This window comes from Pan paniscus, chromosome Y, assembly GCF_029289425.2.
Source record: "Pan paniscus chromosome Y, NHGRI_mPanPan1-v2.0_pri, whole genome shotgun sequence".
In the NCBI taxonomy this organism is placed as follows: Eukaryota; Metazoa; Chordata; class Mammalia; order Primates; family Hominidae; genus Pan; species Pan paniscus.
The window spans coordinates 8,949,060-8,972,634 of record NC_073273.2 but is presented as its reverse complement, the minus strand read 5'-3'; the positions used below and the strand labels follow the sequence as shown (position 1 = coordinate 8,972,634).

The window sequence follows — 23,575 nt, the reverse complement described above, 5'->3', positions numbered from 1 at the left end:
TGTGAGAAGATGAATATTTCTACATTTTATCTTATGATTTCATGGAGTTGCTATTTTACCTTTTCCTTTCTTTATCTTTATATGTTTAATGGGAAGATCCTCAGTGAAGACCCCTCACTGTGATAGACAAAATATTGTACAATAAATCATGGATAGATGCAGTGAAGTAACTTCTGGTTTTTATTTGGAGATCTCATAGCTGGGATTAAAAACTCTTGGTGGTAAAAATCACCTGATGAGGACTTTTAATATGCTGTCTTCTTCTGCACATTTTCCCACCATCACAATTTTTTGAATTTCCCAAGAAAAAAATGTGGAAAATTATTTCCCTCATACCTACTCATCTCCCTTTTATAGGTTTTCAGGTTATGCTTTGTGCAGATTGCTTAGAAGCTCACGATCACGGACATCACATTTGTCAAGAGAAAGCTTTGTTGAACCAGGATTAAGTGTAGGTGTTTACCTCCTAAGGGCCCATGGTTCCTCTAGAGGTTGGATGGATCTTCAAAACCATTACTGAATCCAGGAACCGAAGACAGAATTTGAGGGCATTGAAAAATGCTCCCTTTTGATTTCCAAGTGGTCACTGCTTATTCTGGCATTAATCTTGATTGTGACCACGATGTTTCTCTTAGTCATCTTTCCTGGTACACCACTGATTGTGCATCTAAGGAAAAGAGGCCTGAATGAGAGTGGTAAAGAGAACAACAGCATCTTTCTTAGCTGATGCCTCGGTGAGCTTTGAAGCACATTGAGCAGAGTCTGAAATCCTTCCTTAATATGGGATAAGTTGCATCAAATTCAACTCCCATAGAAATGGCACCAGGTTCAAGATGTCAAAGAAGAGACTTAGAACCAGTGAATGAGATACGGAGTTTTACTGGGGACTTAAAAAGAGGGGAAAAGGTCCACTGTCAGTGGGCTTAGCATGATAACCATTCCCACTTACAAAAAGCATGCAGTTTGTATAGCATTGTTATTTAGCACTTTTTTCAACAACTTTTCACCTGTCAGCATTTATTTAACAAAAAAGGAGTGGCCTCAGTCCCCTGTGTGGCCTGTATTCCATGCCACAGGATGGAACAGACCTGGTACTGAGATATTCCTCATAAATAAAGAATAATTTTCAGCTCAGCCACTACTAGGTTTTTTATCTTGGATCTCTGGGCACTCAGAAGCTTTTTTTTTTTTTTTTAATACAAGGTCAGTCTCCAGGTATGCCCAAGTCAAGTTAACACTGTCAGTTTCATCCATCATACAGGCTGGTTAAGGCAGTGGAGGGTCTTCTTCCTGAGACTCTAAATTCAAAATGGTTTGATTTTTCTTAAATCCTTGAGTTGACAGTTTACTAAAAGGCCCATTGTGTGTGCACATTGCTGGTATGGTTGTCTAAGATAATGAGATGGCTTCTTAGTTGGTAGGGTGTGTTTCTGTTACAGGTGTGACTGGGTTTGTACAGGCTGCTGAGGTGCCCCTTCTCCAGACTGTCATTGGATCATGACATTCTGGGGTCCCAGTTCCACTATTTTCCAAGGTGGGACACGCTGACGCAGAACCTGAAATTGTGATTCACGGTGACTAGGCTGAGGCTGGCCCTTAAAAGGCAGAACTGCCAGGTCTGTGTCTTAATTTCTTTGTCATTCTAATTTATCTTTTGGTATGGAGAGCAGAAAACAGTCTGACGATGTGACAGCCCTCCTCCTAGAGTTGGCACTATTTATGCATGGTTCTTAAGTGTCAAGGTAGGTTGAGAGATCTCTCTTCCTGGCACAGCCTGAGTGGGCTAGAGTGCTGTGACCCTTAACTCTAGTCATGCAGCCTTCAGAGGAATTTCAAAAACCACAGGATGTGGGGGATAGAGAAAGAGCTGGTACAAATGACAAGTTGTAGGTAAAATAATTGGAGACAGGAAGAGAATGGGACCTGCTTGGGTCAGTACACACACTGCATGGGTACAGCTTAACAGTCAATCCATTTCTCTGATTTGGCCCTTGTGTCATGGAATTAACATGTCCACTTCTGCTCTGGCCTCGGAGCTGAACTCTTTGTTTCTAGAACCAAATTTAAATTCTCATCTCTGGAATTACATTTGGGTTTCACAGGCCACTGGAGTGGGGAGGCCCAGGTGCGCCCACAAAAGAGGCTGTTGTTGGGCTTTCCTCACATGACTTTTGTGCCTACGCTCACAAGGATAAGGGATCTTCTTCCTCAAGGCATGCCAGGAAGGCTTATGGGAGCCAGTGAAGAAAAAAGGTGATGCCTCAGCCCAGTGCTCTTGCTCCTCCTGGCTTGTGGCTTTGGGCTCTCAATCATGCTCACCAGAAAAATGAGCAATGAAAGCCCCTCGGTGACTGACTGCTTACCCCACCTTTACCATGCCACAGGACAGTGCCACCCCTGAAGCTCCAAGTACAGCCTGTGCTTCAAAAAACTGAAGAATCTGTTCAGGGCCCTAAGAGGGTTCTCCCCTGCAGGGAATTCTGATGCCTACCCCTCCTTGCCCAACTGACAGCTAAGCATGTCTGCTGTGTTGCACCCTTGTTGCCTGCTCTTATCAAGCCCGTGTCTCCATGAATTGACTAGGGGCACAGGCTCACTGAAGCCCAAGTGACCTGTCTAACACTCCTTCAACGCACAGCCTCAGGCATGTGCCATACAGGTTTCTCCTAGAATGTAATCTTAGGGTGTCACACCACCAAATTCTGCTCTAACTTTTGGACTAGCTAATCAGTAAGTCACTTAATGTTCCAAGATGGGTGTGAGCCTTGACTCTCTTTATCTCCTTCCTCTAGTGGGGCTGCATTGTGGGTTGCCATCCTGATTTCTTTGTGGAAAAAGATAGCAGATGAGGCAGGACCCAAGGGCCAGGGACAGGACAGAACACCTAGGCTGGCCTCCCCTAATGCCCTCTGAGGTCCCTGCAGGAGAGAGGGCTCAATGGAGTTCCAGGCCCCTTTTCTAGGATGGTGGGAATAGCCCCTTCCTGGACCACCAAGAAAAGCCTACTGTTTCTGCAACCTGCACCTACTTGTCTCTAGGAGATGAGCATCCGTTTATCTTTGTGGTCATGGCCTTCTGCTTCATTTCCATAAGATATTCTCCTGGAAGAAATGCCTAGGGAATCCTGGGCCTATAGTGAAGGTTCTCAAAGTGCTAAAGTCCATAAGATTCTCAAAAACAGAATTAATAGTATTTTCTACACATTGCTATCTCAGGGTTGATTTTGCCAAATAATGTGTAAAAACAAATATTAAAATTTTTATCCTTTACATTATTTTAATTAGATCATCATACAAAGCTTTTATTTTCTGAAATTTATTGTTATACCAATCATTGAATTTTTCTTTTCTTCTTTGTCCAAATCGTTACCTGTTTTAGACACCAAATCTTAAAAATAATGCTGCACAAATGCTAATAGGTGACAGCAATTTATTTAAAATTTAATCAAGTTTCTTAAATAAGTAAATAATTTCAGTAAACTTAGTTTATGTTATTTACATAAATTATTTTTCATCTTATCCTCAATCTTAAAATAAGGTTATCTTGGTATGCAATTCAAAATCAACAGATTTTTTTAAATAGGCAAATTAAAAACATTTTTTGGACATGTTGGGTAATATAATTCTCAAATAGCTTATCTTTCTCAAGTAAAAAAAGAAATCAATGCACTTGAAAATTGATATTCATAGTATCTTTTAAAGTTACATTATGAATATGCTTTTATAGTTGCCAAAAACTTAGTAAACCTAAATCTAGTCTTCCACAGTAAAACTTAAAGATTATACAAAGGAGATTAAATTTACAGGCTAAATTTCCCACAAAAAATTAAACAGATTCTTTGCTTTATCTTTCAGTATCTGATAATAAGCAGATTTTATGACATTCAGAATCTGCTTGAGTAAAGAAATAAGGCTAAAGAGCTCTTGTGAAAGAATCATTAAAAAATATACAGAGCAAACCTATTATGTGTATTATTTTTAAAAATCACCCAATTCATATTTCAAACAAATACTAATTTTACTGGGTTTTACTACTTGCAGAAGGTGGATTGACTTAGAACCTGATGGAACGTAACCGCTCTTTATATACCCCCCCAATTGCCCATAATCTACCCAGAATTGAAGGCTGATCCTTCCAGTTCCTAAGAAGACAAACTTGACGCACACGGAATTCTCATTTAGGCTTGTTTCCCACTTCTGCCTTCCAGTAATGTCTGCCAGCCCTACACTTCTGAGAATCCAGGACAGCAGGGCACAAACAAAATCTCCTTGAACTGTAATAAATGTTTGGCTTTGTTCTTCCATATTACACAGCTTTTCTATCTGCAGAAACATTAAGTTGAAAATGTGCTGTGTCAAGATCTAGAATCCAGTCTGGGCATGGTGGCTCATGCCTGTACTCCCAGCACTTTGGGAGATCAAAGAGGGAAGATCATAAGGTCAAAATATCTAGACCCTCCTGGCTAACATGGTAAAACCCAGCCTCTGCTAAACATATAAAAAATTAGCCAGGCGTGATGACACACACCTGTAGTCCCAGCTACTAGGGAGGCTGATGCAGGAGAAGCACTTGAACCTGGGAGGTGGAGGTTGCAGTGAGCCAAGATCATGCCACTGCACTGCAGTCTGGGTGACAGAGTGAGACTCTATCTCAAAAAGTAAGTAAGTAAGTAAGTAAGTAAGTAAATAAGTAAATAAATAAATAAATAAATAATCTAGAATCAAATCTACATGAAATGGCTTGATAATTCTGTCTAAGCCAGAATTTAGAGGACGAAGACAAAAACAATACTTTGTTAATCTAAATGAAAAGAGTTCAGGGCATTTTAGGTGTCAATACCTGTGGTGAATACCGTTAACATGTGTCAGCCATTTCAAGTTTGACTGGATAGACTTGTGCACTACTTCTCTCACTAAATGTTTAAATGCAGAAACATAATCTGAAAATTTTACAACGTTTTCACTTAGTTTTGCTAAAACGTCCATCTCTTAATCTTGTTTCAATTGTGAGATTCACTAGTGCAGCATTGGTTACAATTATGCTCTCCTCGTATGCAGAATTAATGTCATTTATTTACTATAGATATTTTAAATTTCTCACTTGAGACCACAGGCTAATTTTAAAAGGAATATTTATTTCTAATTACATAGCTTCCATTACGTACCTAGTATTGTATTTGTTTACTTCATGTGTATGTCAAAAAGACCTCATGACTTACTAAACGTTCTATTGTTTACTTAAATATATTGGCCCAATAAAATTAATAAACTCAATTCTGTCAACTTTATAGAGTAAAATAGTCAATAAGTAAACAAAAATTGGATTAATAGAATTCTAAAATTGAAAAAATACAAAACGTACTAAATAAATAGCATACCATGCACGCACTGTAAAATTACTCACATGTAAAAATTATTTTCCGAATAGCATTACATTTTATCAAAGTCACTTTCATAATTTCTGAGGGGATTGTACAGAGAATGTCTTTTCGTTTGTTTGTTTGTTTTGAGATGAAGTTTTGCTTTGTTGCTCAGGCTGGAGTGCAATGGCACCATCTTGGCTCACTGTAATGTTCATGCCCTGGGTTAAAGTGATTCTCCTGCCTCAGCCTCCTGAGTAGCTGGGATTACAGGAGCCCGCCATCATGCCCACCTAATTTTTGTATTTTTAGTAAAGACAGCATTTCACCGTGTTGGCCAGGCCGGTCTGAAACTCCTGATCTCTGGAGATCCACCTGCTTCAGCCACGCAAAGTGCTGGGATTTCAGGCATGAGCCACCAAGCACAGTCCAAAGAAAGTGTTATGAACTTTGATGAAAAGAAAATTATATATTATGTCTAGGGTGAGCAACAGGCAAACCTACAAAAAAAGAAAAATTTGCGGAAGATGATTCTAAGCCACTAGCAATCACATTTTAAATCAAGGAGCTTAATACAAAGCAGAGAAAATAGATTTGCTTTGAAAATCTTTGAAGTTTCTGGCTTGCTGGTAAGATGTCAACACTTGTAAAAGGATTTGTTTCATTTTAATATTTTTATTTTCTTCTCAATGTAACCAACCATAAATAAATATGATTATTTTCTATAAGTTTGTTACATACCTAGAGTTTATTTTACAGTAATATATTTCTTATATTTAAATTCATGTAAATCAAAACTAAAGGTCTGTGTGTGTTTATCAGAGCAGAGCAGTCATACCTTTAATAGAGAAAAAGTAGGATCAAATTTTATAAATAGTTGTTCAGTATTCAGAAACATAGAGCTCCATTATACTAATATGATCTTCATTACAACCATCATAATAACCAGTAGTTACAAGGAAAAAAAAATGTAAGTTGTAAAAACCACACTTTCCAAATTATTTCATTTTAAAAACCACTGACAAAGGAATCACTACAGATGTTATTCCACTGTCTCTCAGTAGTATATTGTTACCATCAGTTACCTACAGCCTTGGTTAAGATGGGATAACTTATCATCAGTTGCAAGATACACATTCAATGTCAAATAGCTTTAACAAAATAACAATATTGATTTACTAAAAGAAATTAAGTCCACACATTTTCATTAAAAAAGCATTTTGGAATTCACTTTATTCCAATTACCTTAATTTGCAAATGGTAAAGCAATGTCCAACTAAAAATCAAATTGTTTCTCTCACTATGCAGAATGTTGCCCTTACTCCACTCCTACCATCCTGTCATTTATGATACTGTCGTAAACCAACAACTAAGTTGCCTTTGTACATAGAAATTCTTCAGGTATCTTAGATTTCTGTTTTCTTAATCTTCCATGGAAAAGTGTATAAATCTGTCCTTGTAATATAGAAGAAGCTCTCATAACTCTGGTGCAGCAGCTATTGACCATGCTCTTTCACATAAATTCTAGAAATAAAGATATATCACCAAAGGTAAGAGATGAATTACATCAATATTTGCTTTTGAAAATATATGTTCTCAAAAAATATTAAATTCTTTTAATATAAAAAGTAAATTCCTTTTAGAGGAAGGTGATCAAGATTGCTGACTAGAAAGAGGCAGCTAGACTCTGTAGTTCTCATAGACAGGAATGCAAGGTGTGCATAAATACGTGACTTTCAGCTGAAACACCAGGTAATTGCATTGAGACTAATCAAAGAAGCAACTTAACATAAGGAGAATGGAGTAAAGCAAGGCAGGACACTGGGACACCTGAAAGCAACATGGAGCCAGGGACACCTTCACAGCCAGTAAGGCAGTAAGTGAATGCATGATCCTGGGAACCCATGATTCTTCCACAGATCTTTGCAACCCTCAGGTAAGGTGATCCCCTAATAAACCCACTTCACCGGGGCCTTTTGTATAATGCACATAGCTACAGGGAGTCTCAGCAGAGCAGCCACTCAAGACTGCAGTGATTCAAGAGCCTTAGATTCGCTGACTTTCTAGCCTTCCCAGAAAAATTCGCTGGAACTCCAGCAAAGCAGGAGGTTACAATCTTGAACATATCCATAGGAAAAAGGCAGAATTCAGGGTGCTTAGCACTGATGGTCTGTAGGACGCATTTTCTCAGTGCCTCACAGGGTAAGATGTACTGGCTTAGAATTCCAGCCAACCATTGGTAGCAGCACTGCATCTCCCTGGGATGGAACTACCAGAAAGAGGAGTGGGCCGTCATCTTTGCTGCCTGGGAAACTTAGCCATTTCAGCCATCAGGCTTTGAAGAGCCCAAGCTGACTAGAATCACAAAGCATAATACAGGTGCTCTAGAAAGACATGGCTAGACTAGACTGCCTGTTAAAGCAGGTCCCCAATCTCCTTCTTCCTCACTGGAAAGTACTTCCTGATGAGTTTCTCCAGCTAACACCACTGGTACTCTTTGGTTGATGGAATTTTGAAAATTTTTTGGGCTATAGTTCCTAGAGCAAAGAGTGAGCTGCCATTTTTCCTGTTTGTGTCACTTACCTGTTCCATCCTTCTGGCTTTGGAGAATCCAAATAAACTGGATGGAAGTGGTACCTCTGCACAGCAGACCTGTTCTACAAAAGATGGTTACAGTCCTTCCTCCCTTCCTTCCTTCCTTCCTTCCTTCCTTTCTTTCTTTTTCTTTCCTTCCTTCCTTCTTTCTTTCTTCCTTCCTTCCTTCCTTTTCTTTCATTTTCTCTTTCTTTCTCTCTTTCTTTCTTTCTTTCTTTCTCTCTCTCTCTCTCTCTCTTTCTTTCTTTCTTTCTTTCTTTCTTTCTTTCTTTCTTTCTTTCTTTCTTTCTTTCTTTCTTTCTTTCTTGTCTTTCTTTCTTTCTCTCCTTCCTTCCTTCCTTCCTTCCTTCCTTCCTTCTTTCTTGAGACAGAGTGTCACTTTTGTTGCCCAGGCTGGAATGCAATAAAGCAATGTCAGATCACCACAACCTTTGCCTCTTGAGTCCAAATGATTCTCCTGCCTCAGCCTCCAGACTAGCTGGGATTACAGGCGTACACAAACACACCTGGCTAATTTTGTATTTTTAGTAGAGATGGGGTTTCACCATGTTGGTTCAGGCTGGTCTCCAACTCCGGACCTCAGGTTGATCCGCCCACCTCAGCCTCCCAAAGTGCTGAGACTACAGGCAAGAGCTGCTGCACCCAGTAGGCTGCTTTCTTAAGTGGATCCCCAGTCATTTTCTTTTCACTGGGGAAGACCTTTCCACAGGCATTTCCGGCTACTTCCTACAAGTGCTTTTGGGCTGAAAACAGGTCTATACCTCCCTGGGATGGAGCTCCCAGAGAAAAGGGCATGTGCCATTGTTGCTTTTTTTGCACACTCACTGGTGATAACTTCAGGTACCGGAAAATCTGAGGTGACTAGATACTGTAGTGGACACCCAGCGTATTGCAGATGCAGCAGCTTTTCACAAAAGGGGTCAGACTGTTACATGTGTTCCTGTTCTTATATATTCTCACTGGGCAGGTCCTCCAGGCCTGGGCCACTAGCCAATCATTGCCAGATCTATTGAGCCAGCAAAAACTTAGGAACTCCATGGACACAGCTTCCAGGGGCAACTGAATATATTTCATCATTGCCTGTGCAGAAGAGCTGTCCCTGCTACCCTCAAACTAATGAAATATCCCAAACCCTAATTGCCTTATTCACACCTCAAATGAGCTGCATTATACCCAAGGAGAGGAGGTTAGACCATCCTCCATGGGGCTCACAAACTCCCCGGTGCTCCTCACCAGACAGCGAGCCCCTAACTTGGCCGAAAGCACATATTTTCCATCCAGGGCTGACTGCACCGAGGGATTGATGACCTACATCTCTCTCAAGTGCAGCCCCCCAGAAGACCAGCAAAGAGGTGGGGCAGTAAGCCAGCTCATATGGTTTCCAGAGGGTTTGGTGCAAGAGCATCTATAGTAAAATAAGGCCAGTGATGGCCATTTCTATAGACTAAACTTGCTCCCATAAGAGACTTTAGCCTGAGGGGAACTAATTTCTACAGGATAATGTTGCAAATCAGAAGGGGTGGTCCAACCGAGCACTCCTTGGTCTTCGGGCCTCTCCCAGGATCCCAGTCTAGCTACAGTTGCTTACAGGGCAGTCTCAGTTACCCTGGAAGATAATACCACAGCATCAGCAATGGTAATCCATGCCTGACCCCTGAAGAACTACAGCAAGGCAGACCCTATCACTGCAGCTTACATGTATCTTCCCCATTCTGCAGCCCACTTGTATCTTCCTCATACTGTAGCTTCCCCTGATACCATGGCAACTCTCCATATTACTTTCCTGGCATATGTCTGCAAAGGTGGGTTTGGCTTTGCTTGCCCCAGCAGCAAGTGGGAATGCAGTATGCCTCTGCCACCCTCAGCAACTTCTACTGTAGATAAAGCTCTGGTGGGTAGAGAACCAGAAAGCCTCACCCCTGCTTTTCTGCTAACACTGTGTGGTGAGCAGTGTATCCTCCCACACTCTGAACAATTAGAATTTCATGAGGGGGCACAAATAAGGCATCAAAACATTCACTGGCCAGCATCCTGCCCAACGCAACACCAACTTTAGTGCAACAGCACACACAGTCTCCAGCAGATACAGCCTACTCCCCTCTTAGCTGCTTTGTTCCTGCCACTGAGGTGAATGCCCAAAGACAGGCAGAAACCCCATATCCACTAACACTCTTCTGAAGCTGTGACACATTAGTCACAAAGAGTGGTGGACTCTAAATATCAAGGAGCCAGAGAAGACAGCTGGAGCTCAATACAGGTTCCTAAGAGTATGAAGCCTCCGAGCAGTGAGCTGAGCATAGCCGCTCCACCACCAAAAAAAAAAAAAAAAAAAAAAAAAAAGAAAAAAAAATCTCCCAGGAACAAAGCCTGTTAGTTGCAAACACCTTATTCCACATCAAATACTCAAGACCATTAAATAGGATCAAAAAAAAAAAAAAACCCAAAACCCCATTCAAAGGTCAGCAATCTCAAAGATACACACACAAAGATTAGACAAAATCAGTGCAAAAATGTTGAAAACACAAAAAGCCACAGTGACATCTCTCATCCAAATGAAAAAATTACATGTCCACCGAGGCCTAAGATGACAGAAGTATAATTCAGAATACGGAAATGAATAAACTTCATTGAGCTACAAATGGAGTTGCAACCCAATGCAATGAAGGGAAGAAAATTGCAGGAATGGATAGAAAAAAACTGCCAATCAGGAGGAAAATGTGACCAATCTGATAGAGCTGAAAAAACACAATATGAAAACTTTGTAATGTAATCACAAGTATTAACAGCAGAATAGGCCAAGTAGAGGAAAGAATCTCAGAGCTTCAATACTGGCTTTCTTAAATAAGACAGACAAGACGAGTGAAAAAAAAAAAGAGGAATAAACAAAACCTCTAAGAAATATGGGATTATGTAATGAAACCAAATCTATGATTAAAAAGAGTGCCTGAAAGTGATGGGGAGAATAAAAACAACTTGAAATACTTATTTTCAGATATCATTCAAGAGAGCTTTCCCAGCCTATATAGAGAGGCAAACATTCACATGCAGGAAATGGGGAAAATCCCAGTAAGATACCTCACAAGAAGGTCATTTTCAAGACACATAATCATGAGATTCTCCAAGGTCAAAATGAAAGAAAAAAAATGTATTAAAGGCAGCTAGACTAAAAAGCCAGGTCGCCTCTAAAAGAAGGCCATCAGGCAAACAACAAACCTTTCAGTTGAAATGCTACACGTCAAAAGAGATTAGGGACCAATATTCAACATTCTTAAAAAAAAGAATTCCAAATCAAAAATTTATATCCAACCAAAGTAAGCTTCAGAAGTGAAAAATAAATGTGATCCTATTCAGATATGCAAATGCTGAGGAAATCTTTTAGCACAGACCTGCCTTACAAGAGCTTCTAAAGAAAACTTTAAATAAGAAAAAGACTATAACAGTCACTACAAAAACACACTAAAAATCGTAAATTGATGACACTATAAAGCAACCACATAAACGTGCAAAATAGCCAGCTAAGATCATAGTGACAGAATCAAATCCACACATGTGAATACTAACCTTAAATGAAAATGGGCTAAGTTCCTCAATTACAAAACAGAGTGGCAAGCTGAATAAAATATCAATATCTAATGATGTGCTATAATCAAGACACCCATCTCAAATAAGCTCGAAAAAAGGAAAAAAGAAAAATCTACCAAGCAAATAGAAAACAGAAAAAAAGTAGGGGCTGCAATCCTAGTTTCTGGCAAAACAGACTTTATGTCAACATAGGTTTTAAAAAAGACAAAGAATGGCATTACATAATAGTAAACACTTACATATGTACCCAACAAAAAAGCACTCAGATTATGAAGCAACTTCCTAGAGACTCCCCAGGACCATAAGTTAAATGTTCTTAAACAGTCACTAACTTTATACCGCATTGGTTCAGTATAAAGTCTCTGATGTTGAACCCAAAATGAGGATTTATTGAAGGCTTTTCCACATTTTGAACACTTGCGGAGCTTCTCTCTATATGAATTATCTTATGTCTAATGAGATGTGAGAATGAGCTCAATGCTTTGCCACATTCTTCACATTTGTGGGGTTTCTCGCCAGTGTGAATTGTCTTATGACTAGTAAGGTCTGAGAAGCACTTAAAGGTTTTGCCACATTCTTTGTATTTGTAAGGTCTCTCTTCCATACGAATTCTCTTGTGGTTAATAAGGGTTGAGGAGCGGGTAAAGGCTTTGCCACATTCTTCATGGATGTGGGGTTTCTCTCCAGTATGAACTATTTTATGTTCACTAAGGACAAAGAACTACATAATACCTCTTCCATGGACATTACATTTGTAGAGTATGACTCTCTAGTATGAATTGTCTTATGTTTACTAAGGTCTGAGAACCACCTATAGGGTTTATTACATTCTTCACCTTTGTAGGTTTTCTCTGCGGTATGAATTATCTTATGTTTATGAAGGTCTGAGAACTACCTATAGGCTTTGTTACATTCTTCACATTTGTAGGATTTCTCAGCAGTATGAATTCTCTTCTAATTAGTAAGGTCTGAGAAGCACTTAAAGGATTTGCCACATCCTTCACATCTGTAGGGTCTGTCTCCAGTATAATTTCTCTTGTGTTTAATAAGGGTTGAGCATCAGGAAAAAGTTTTGTCTCATTCTTTACATTTGTAGGGTTTCTCTCCATTTTAAACTCAAATTTATGTTCAGCAAGGTTTGAGAAATATTGAAGGCTTTGACACATTCTTCACATTTGTACCATCTATCTGCCGTATGAATTCTCTTTTTTATAGTAAAATCTGAGAACAACCTACAGTCTTTGCCACATTCTTCACATTTTCAGCACTTGTCTCCACCAAAACTTTTTTTATGTTCAGTGAAGTTTGAGCACAACTCAGAAGCTTTGCCTTATTTATTAGGTTGACAGGTTTTGCTAAGGGTAATTAACAAACATTGAAAAAGCCCATCATAACTGCTTTCTGCACATTGGAATTACCCACACTTTGGTAGTCTTTCCTTAAATATAAACCATTAAGGTCACAGCTACCATATTTTCTCAGGATCACTTTTTGAAATGATTCTTTTATGTCATACTCCAGCAATAGCTCTACAGTAAAATAAAAAGAGAAAGCTAAGAAAAAAAAAAAGGACTATAAATCTCTCCCTCGTTAGACTCAGGTGAATACACCTTACAAATATATAATTAAACAAAGCACATTAACAAGGTGACAATAAAATATCACAGGCTCTAATTCCTTAATACAAATTTAAACTTAACAGAAATATACCGATCAAAATGCCTTTGTGAGAAATCTAATAACCAGGTAAAAATTTGCAGCACCCGAAGGGAGCAAAATGCAAAAAACCACATAGTGGTTTAATAAAAGTATTTTGTGTTTACCCACGAAAGCCATTCTTCATCCTATCATGACTTTAAATATCGACTCCCAACTCCTGTCTCCACCGTCCAATAATAAATAAAATAGTGACACCTGTGTCCATGCTTCTGGGTTTTTGAGACCTTACAATAAACTAATTTCTATATTCCATGGCAGTGTTGAAAGGAAAGTTGGTAACTGACAGTTTTGGATAGCTGAGACCAAAGTTAAATGACTGTTTCAAGTGAAGGCAGAAAAGGGGTATAGCAACTGACTATAGGATCTCGATAAGAAACATGGAGAATGCCGGGAGCGGTTGCTCGCACCTGTAATATCAGCAATTTGGGAGCCTGAAACAGGCATATCACCAGAGGTGAGAAGTTCAAGACAAGCCAGGTCAACATGGTGAAACCTTGTCTCTACTAAAAATGCAAAAATTAGCTTGGTGTGGTGGCAGGCTCCTGTAATTCCTGCTATTCAGGAGGCTGAGGATGGCGAATTGCTTGAACCCAGGAGCTGGAGGTTGCAGTGAGCCAAGATTGTGCCATTGTACTCCAGCCTGGGTAACAACAGTGAAGCTCCCACTCAAAACAGAAAGAAATACCATTTGACCCAGCCATCCCATTACTGGGTATATACCCACAGGATTATAAATCATGCTGCTATAAAGACACATGCACATGTATGTTTATAGCGGCACTATTCACAATAGCAAAGACTTGGAACCAACTTAAATGTCCAACAACGATAGACTGGATTAAGAAAATGTGGCACATATACACCATGGAATACTATGCAGCCATAAAAAAATGATAAGTTCATGTCCTTTGTAGGGACATGGATGAAACTGGAAACCATCATTCTCAGCAAACTATCGCAAGGACAAAAAACCAAACACCCCACGTTCTCAATCACTGGTGGGAATTGAACAATGAGAATACTTGGACACAGGAAGGGGATCATCACACACCGGGGACGGTTGTGGGGTGGGGGGAGGGGGAGGGATAGCAATAGGAGATATACCTAATGCTAAATGACGAGTTAATGGGTGCAGCACACAAACATGGCACATGTATACATATGTAACAAACCTGCACGTTGTGCACAGGTACCCTAAAACTTAAAGAATAATAATAATAATAATAAGAAGAAGAAGAAGAAGAAGAAGAAGAAGAAAAGGAAGAAAGAAGGAAGGAAGGAAGGAAGGAAAAGGAAAGAAGATAGGTAGGAAGGAAGGAATGAAGGAAAGAAAGAAACAGAGAGAAAGAAAGAAAGAGAGAAGAAGGAAGGAAGGAAGGAAAAGAAGAAAAGAAAAGAAAAAAGAAAAATATGGGAAAACCTTTTAAACTAAAAAACACACAAGCCCAGAGAAAACATTTACAGAATAAGCTTTAGAGACCCAAGAATATCTAGCCTAAAAAATGTGTATTTTATTCCCCCAGACAAAAGAAACTTAATACAGATTTTGACATGTCACATTTTATTATACAAATTGCAACCTAAGATTACAACATATATGAAACATCAAGATAATATGGCTCGATCAAAGATAAAAATAAACATCCAGAAATCAATTATTAAAAAACAGGGATGTAAAAATTAACAGAGACAATATGAGTTATAGTCTAGATATATTCTTAAAAAAATTAATTACCCTTAAAAGTTAACATTGCCGATTTAGTGATGCTCCGTGAGTAAAATGGAAATAAATAAATTAAGAAAAAGGAAATAAATGAAATAACAAAAATTAAACCAACAAAAAATAAAAAGCACAAAAAGAAATAAAAATTGTGGAGTGGAAATACAGAAAAAGACTAGTATGTACTTCACCATTAGTAAAAAAAAAAATGAGAAAATCAATAAGCTCAGCAAATTTCAAATAAAATTAACATTAAGAGATTTACAACAAGACACAAGTTAAGCAACGTTTTGGAAGTCACATAAAAGAGAATGAAGAATGCAGAAAGAAAAAAAAAACAAATGTATTATTTATATTCACGCTTCTGCAAAATTACCAGTAAATTTATAAACATAAATCTTTCAAGCAAGAAGCGGGTAGGATGACATTGGTAAAACCCTGAAAAAAAAAAGTTCTAAACAAGAATACTATATTTTGCAAAAGTATCCTTCAAAATGAAAAAAAAAAAAGACCTCTATCACTATCTATAAGAACATCTAACTATGTCATGTCTTCAAAAGACTCATTTCGTATCTAATTTTAAAAGACTGAAAATCACAGGATAAAAATACATTTCATGCAAGTGTTATCCAAATGAGAGGAGAAGAGGCAACAATTCCTTAAGATGAAAACTGCCATATTTCATATAATTTACTTTATGTGAAAATTAACAAGAGACAAAGTAGGACATTCAATTATAGTAAGAGGGTTTATTCACTAAGAACTTATAAATAGATGACAATTTTCCCAAATACATAAAGCAAACATTGACAGAATTGAAGAAAAAATAGACAACCATATAATAATGGACATACATCAATATTTCACTTTCAGTAGTAAATAAATAATGAGAGGCTATCAACGAGGGAACAAAAAACCTGAATGCATTACACAATAGTTACACCTAACAAATGTATGCAGACAACAGAATCACATTCTTTTCAATACCTCAGAAAACATTTTTCTACATGGACCACATGTGACACCACAACAGAAGCCTTAATAATTTTTTAACTAAAATTTTACAATTATTTACAGCCCAAATGGAATGAAACTAGGAATCAGTAACAGGAGAAAAGCTGAAAAATTCAAAACTTATAAAGATTAAGCAACACAATTTCCTGTTTTGTTTTGTTTTGAGATGGAGTATCTCTTTCACTAGGCTGAAGCGCAGTCGTGCAATATCAGCTCACTGCAACCTCCACCTCCGGGTTCAAGCGATTCTTCTGCCTCAGTCTCTGAGTAGCTGGGATTATAGGCATGCACCACCTCACCCAGCTAATTTTATGTATTTTAGCAGAGACGGGGCTTCACCATGTTGGCTAGGATGATCTCGATCTCCTGAACTAGCCATGCATCCTCCTGGCCTCTCTCAAAGTTCTGGGTTAGAGGCATGAGCCACTACCCCCAGCTACAACACACTTTTTATTATGCTCTTTTTCAATGGTGGGAAGACCTAATATTGTGAAGATACCCAAGCTGTTTAAAGTGACCAACACATTCAACACACCCTGTTTCAATTTTCAATTATACTTTTGCAAAAATAGAAAAAAACCCCACACAGTTATGTAAGATCTCAAGGCACCATGAAAAGCCTGGCAATCTTTAAAAAGAATTAAAATATTGGAAGCATTATACTTAACAATTTCCAAACACAAAACAAACCTGTAGTAATCAAAGCACTCTGGTACTGGTATAAAAAGAGAGCACCAAAGTAATAAAACAGAATGCAGCACAGATATAAACTGTTGAAGAGAGAGTAGAGGCATACCACCTAGGTTTTACATTCAGCCATATGTCACAATTCCTTTGGTAAGCAGGACCCAAGGCAGGAGAGAAGAGTTACATTACATAGATGCTAGTTTCAGTGATATTTAAAACTGTCCTCTGGGAGCAAAGCACAGGCTGGAGAGACACATCACCTAGCTGATAGACCCAGAGATATGTGATAATATTCCCTGTTTACAGGGCCCAGGCAGAGGAGTCAAATTATTATGATTCTAACCCATCGATATGTAACAATGCACCCACAGAAAGGGATTTGAGACAAAAAGTCTCAACACCAGGGTACTAGGCCCAGTGATATGACACAATCCCATCATCTTCGAGGATGACATTTTTAACCTTTAGCTGAGCATGTATATTAGAGTCACAATCTCACATGTATGCTCAGACAATATATAACTTTCTCTACAATATTCGAGGGCTTTATGAAACCTGTATGAGAGTTGCAAACCTCTCTGTGGCCTGCCTGCTCCTATGGACTCACAATCTTGCATATTGCTCTAAACCACGTTTGATAGTCAACATCTATAGGCAGGGTTAAGGGAGAAGACTCATTATTATGCCTGTGGGCTGGGTCCAGAAATGAATCACCATCTCCCCTGTGGCCAAAGCCACATGTAAATGTCACAATTTTAACTGTGTACTGTATTGTTTTGTTAGACTCAGGACCTCAATAGTGGGAATTATAAATATGGAATGGTGACAACTCTTAATTGCACCTGGGTGTGCAACCAAGAGTCCCATTCTGAACCTTTTGCTGGTCCCTGTTATGAAACTCTTTACCACCAAAGAGTTTATACAATATAAGTTAGTGTTGTAAGCTTATGTGTGTTAGTACAAATATGCAACCCAGGACCTTAAATATTGCCTTAAGCCAAACAATGAGAGGAAAAATATCTCCTATTGGCTGTATCCCAATATAAGTTTGATCTTTGTGCCTGTGAACTAAAGCAAGGTATATGTCATAATTCCATATGTGGGCAAAAAACAAGACAGGAGGGTAACGTTACATAGATCATGTACCAAGCAATATGTCGCAATGCCTTCTCTAGGCAGGGTATAAAAATTTGGGTCACATTAACCTGGTGCTGGACCAAGCATTGGACAACATTTCACATGTGGAAAATACCAAACCAAGTTATGAGAGCCAAAACCCCTACATAATGGGCCCAAGATATGTCAAGGTATATTCGGTGGCTCCAGCATGGGCAGGAGAGTCACAGTCATAAGGGTGCTGGGCCTAGCAATATGCAATATGCCATAATTTCCTCTTTATGCATAATCCAGGAAGAAGCAAAAAATCACCTTGGTGTTGAGCCATTCAGTAGGTCAAAATTTCTTCTTTGTGGGTATAATTCAGGAAAAATAGGAGAGTTACATGTTTTGAGTGCTTGGGCTTAGCAATATGCCAAAATCCACCTATTGTGAAGGCCCAGGCAACAAAAGAGCCACATCACTTAGGTCAAGGGCTCAGAGATATTACAAGGTGTCCCAAGTAGTCAGGGCTCAGGCAGATGTGGAGAGTCATATCACCTAGATGCTGCCCTAGGAATATGTCACAGTGGAACATGAGAGCAGCATGCAGGCAGAAGGTCCACATCACTTGAGTGCTGGGTTCCGAGGTATTTCATAAGGATCTCTTCACATAGCACCCAGCAAAGAGAGTTTCATCAACTAATTGAAGGTCCTCTGCTCATGTCACAATGCTCCATGTGGGTAGGGTCCAAGGAGGGACTCACATCTCCTAGGTGATAGGCCCAGAGATGTGTCACAATATCCTCTATGGAACATAGCCCTGGCAAAACAGTACCATCACCTGTGTGCCTTGCCTAGAAATATGTCACACTCCAGGTTGACAGGACCCCAACAAGAGTCCCACATAGCCTAGGTAGCAGGCCCAGAGATATGTCATGATTCCCTTCTTTGGGCATGGCTGTGGCAAAATAGTTCTCTTGCCTGTGTGCCTGGCCTTGCAATATGTCTCTATATTTCCTTTGTGCAGGGCCCATTCCAGACAGGAGAGTTATATAACCTATGAGGCGAATACAGGGATATGTCCTAATAATTTTGGTGGGCATGGCACAGGCAAAAATGTAACATCACCTGGGTGCTAGATCCAGTGATAAGACAATCCTTACGGAGAGAAGGGCCCTGGCAGGAGAGTCACACCACCTTGAGGCTGGCGTAAGTAGATATCACAATCCCATATATGAGCTGAAACAAGTCTAGAGAGTCAGATTACACAAGTGCTTGGCAATAATTTATATCACAATCACACTGTCAGAAAATTCCAAAGGTGAGATTTTAAATACCAATCATTTCTTATTTTCATCTTTGACAATTGACTTCATCCATGTGAGGTAATGATAATTCTTACTGTCAGCTGGGTGTGAGTACAAGACTCACAATTTTACCTGTGTGCTGAGCCCGGCTTTGACTCCCTCTGTGTAACCCAAAGACTTGGTAAAATATGTGTGAGTGTTGTAATCTTTTGCAACCTTTGTATAAAAGATGGTCCACGGTATCAGTCATGTCCCTAAAACTAGTTATCTAGTTATAAAAGTCAAAATAGCCTCTATTGCCTGAGTCCACATATGACAGTCATTATCATTCCTGTTAGCCATGCCTAGATATAGGATTTAATTCCCTCTGCAATTATGAAACAGGCAGAACAGGCACATCACCTAAATGCTGGGCCAGAAATATTCCAGTATTCTTTTTGTAGGCAGGGTTCTGTCACAAATATCATGTATTTGTGTGCTCAATTCAGCTCTGTGTCACAATGTTTCTTGTGGGCAGTCTCCAGGCAGGAGAGGAGAGTCATATCACCAAAATGATGGGCCCAAAAATATGTCACAGTGCTTCCTGTGACAGAGCCCAGGCAAGAGATTTATATCATTTGGATGCAGTGTTTAGAAATGCTACAATTACTAAAGGAAGCCAGGTACAGGCAGGAGAGGAGAGTTATGCAACCTAGATGATGGGTCCAGAAATATGTTACAAATCCCCTTGAGGACATTGTTAAGATAGCACAGTCAAATCACCAAGTTACTTGGCTCAGGTACTTATGAAACTATTGTTTTTGGGCTATACCTATGCAGAATCATTAAATCACTTAGGAGCTGGACAAAGGTATAAGACACAATTACACTTGTGGAAAGGCTTAAGAATAAGGGTCACCATCCTGCATATGTCCTGGCTCCACTCATATGAGTTGTTATTAGACTTTTGCTATGGTTTGTGGTATATGGCACAATATTACCTGGCCAGAAGGAAAGCAAGAAATTCATATAACCTATGAGGGTTTGGCTCCAGTGTGATATCACAACTTACTTTGTGGACAGGACACTGGCTGAAGGGTCACATCACCTGAATGCTGATTTCAGTGACATATGAAAACTTTGTGTGTAGGCAAGACTTTGGCAAGGAAGAGACTTACTTCACCTAGGCAATTGGCCTAGATTTACGTCACAATGTCTGTTCTGGGCAGTACAAAAGCTGGAGAGTGACCTCACATTGGTGCTGGGACCAGCAATATGTCACAATCTCCATGTGGTTAGGGTACAGGAAAAGTGAACCAACGTCACCTAGGTGCTCAGCCAAGCGTTATGTTTCAATGCTTTCTGTTGGCAGAATCCCCCCAAAAGAATCACATCACCTGGATGCAGTTATGTGTCACAATGCATTGTAAGTGCAGGGCTAAAGGAGTAGAAGGGAGTCACATCACTTATGTGATGGACCTAGTTATAAAACACAATTCCCTTTGTAGCCATGTTTTAGGCAGATAATTCACATCACCAGGGTGACGATACGAGTGATAAATAAAAGTGCCCTTTGTAGGAGAGACATGGTAGATGCTATATATTGCAAAGGTGTTTGTTATACTTATGGCGCAATTTTATCTGTGGTCTGGGCCTAGAAAAAGAGTCAAATCATTCATGTGCTGGGAAAAGTTACCTGACCCAATCACACTCTCAGAAAAGTTTGCAAATAAGTTTCGCATTCCACATAAGTTCTGGTTTCCTGTATGTAAGTCGTCAACTCTTTCTATGAGTTTGGTGGAAGTAGAGGAGTCAAAATCTCAACAATGGTCAAGATCCATGTATAGGAGCTCCAGTCCCATCGGAAGATTGTGTTCCAGTAGCGGAGACACAGCACCGCAGGCATGCTGAACCATGGTTCAAATGTTGCCAAAACACCTGTGAATCTAATCCCCACATGAGAGTAATGATTTCCATCTTTGATGACTTTTATGTGTGAGATTTAGTATCTCATTACTAGGCCCTGTTTATGCGTGAGAATCACAATTGTATCAACTAGGTGTGCATAGAGAGTCACATTCTTGTCTGGTTGCTGGGGATAGTGACTTATGGCTCAACCATATGTCACTATCCCCAACTGTGTTCAGGGCCCATTCTGAGGAGAGTTATATTGCCTAAGTGGTTGACACAGTGATGTGTCACAATAATTTATGTGGGCATGGCTCAGCTGATTCTTACTGAGAGTGGGGCCCAGGCAGAAGGGTCAAACCACCTAGAGATTGGCCCTCATAGATTTCAAAATAACATCACTGGGCTGGAACCAGTCTGGAGAGTCAAATCACACAGATGCTCGGAAAAGATTTATATCACAGTCAGACTGGCAGAAAATTCCCAGGATGAGACTAACAATACCACATATGTCCCATTTTTATCAGTGACAGTTGGCTTTATATATATGAGACGGTTACAGTCTTTAACTGTCAGCTGGGTGTTCATATGACATGACTCACAATTTCACCTTAGTGATAGGTCCTGTTATGACACCCTCTGTACAAGATGAAGGCTTTTTAAAATCACTTATGCTGTTACAATCTTCTGCAATCTTTTTACCATAAAGAAACTTAATCACTTAAATAACTCTAAAGCAAGTTATGAGATTAAAAATTACTCCTATTTGAGGGTTCTACATATGGGAGTCCTTATCATGCCTGTGAGCTGTGCTTAGATATATGTCACAATTTACACCGTGGTAATGAAACAGGCATGAGAGCCATATAATCTAAATGCTGAGGCAGAAATCTTCCAATATTATTCTTTTTGGCAAATTCCTAGAAGAAAAATCACATAACTTTGGGGCTATGCCCAACTGTATGGCACAACACCCCTTGTGGGCAGTGGTCCAGAAAAGAGGAGAGTCATATCATGTAAATGATAGGTCCAGAGGTAAGTCATAATGTCTCTTGTTGAAAGGATCAGGCAAGAAATTCATATAATTTGAATGCAGTGTTTAAAAATGCTACAATACCCAGTGGAAGCAGAATTCAGGCAGGAGAGGGGACTGAGGTAACCTAGATGATGGATCCAGAGACATACTACAAACGTGCCTGAGGATAATGTTAAGACAGGAGAATCAAATCACCAAAGTGCTCAGCTGAGATATATGTCCAAATCTCAATTGTGCGCTATACCTAGGCAAGATTACTAAATTACTGAGGAACTGGGCAGAAGTATATGTCACAATAACACTGGTAGAAAGTTCCAGGAGTGGGAGCCACCATCATGCATATAACCTGGCTCCAGGTTTAAGAGTCATGATTAGTCCTCTTATCTGGTCTCAGTTGTATGGCACAATATCCCCATGGGCAGACAGCAAGCAAAAAGGTCACATCACCTGGGTGGGTACTGGTCCAGTGAGCTGTCACAATCTTTATTGTGGGCAGACTTCTGGAAGAAGCATCACATCACCTGAATGCTGGTTTAAATGATGTATCAAAATTTCCCTTTTGGGCTTGGCTTAGAAAGGAGAGGAGACTTACTTCACCTAGGCAATTGGTATAGATAAATGTCACAATGGCCACTATGTGCAGGACCAAAGTTTGAAAGTGACCTTAACTTGGCGCTGGATTTAGCAATGTGTCACCATCTCCCCTGTGGTCAGGGCAGGGCAAGAGAGGAGAAACATCATCTAGGTGCTGAGCCAAGTTACATGTTACAAAGCTTTCTGATGGCAGAAACCAAAATGGAGAGTCCCATCACTTGTGAGCAGTACCCAGTTATGTGTCACCATGCACCGTTAGTGCAGGGCCAAGGCAGTAGAATTGAGTAACATCACTACATGATGAACCCAGATATAAGCCACAGTGCTTTTCATAGGCAGGCATTAGGCAAATAATCCACGTTACCTGGGAGCTGTTCCCAGTGACATGTAAAAGTGACCTTTGTATACAGGCCCAGGCACCTACGCTTAGGTGTATGGTCCATGTATATCACAATTTCATCTGTGGTCATGGGCCTAAAGAAGAGAGTCAAATTATTCAGGAGCTGGACTAACTTTTATGTCCTAATCACACAGTAGGAAATATTCAGAAATGTTTCACAGTCACAGAAGTCCTGGCTTCACGTACGTACAGGAGGAGTCAACACCTCCTCTGAGTTGTGTCAAAGCAGAGGAGTCCCAATCTCAACAATGGGCAAAGATCCATGTATAAGATGCCCAGTCCCACTTGAAGATTGTGTTCCAGTAGGGGAGTCACGGCCTCAGAGTTGTGCTGAATCATGTATCACCAAACCACCTGTGGGTCAGATTTGTGTATGAGAGAAACAATTTCAACCTTCAACTGATCTTTTTTGTAACAATTTAGTACCTTATTTGTAGATCATATTTTTGTGAGGGAATGACAATCGTGTCAGCTAGGCATGCATCCAAGAGTCACAATCGCACCTGGTTACTGTTCCCTGTTATGACAGTTTGTGTACCACTCAGACTTTATATGATATGCTTGAGTGTCATAATCC

The 23,575-nt window shown here is 39.6% G+C and overlaps 1 pseudogene; it reads right to left on the bottom strand.

Annotated features, from left to right (window-relative positions):
* Positions 1-513: 513 nt before the first annotated feature.
* The window catches only part of LOC129395681 (zinc finger protein 736-like), a 41,716-nt pseudogene continuing 18,654 nt past the window's right edge, over positions 514-23,575 (bottom strand).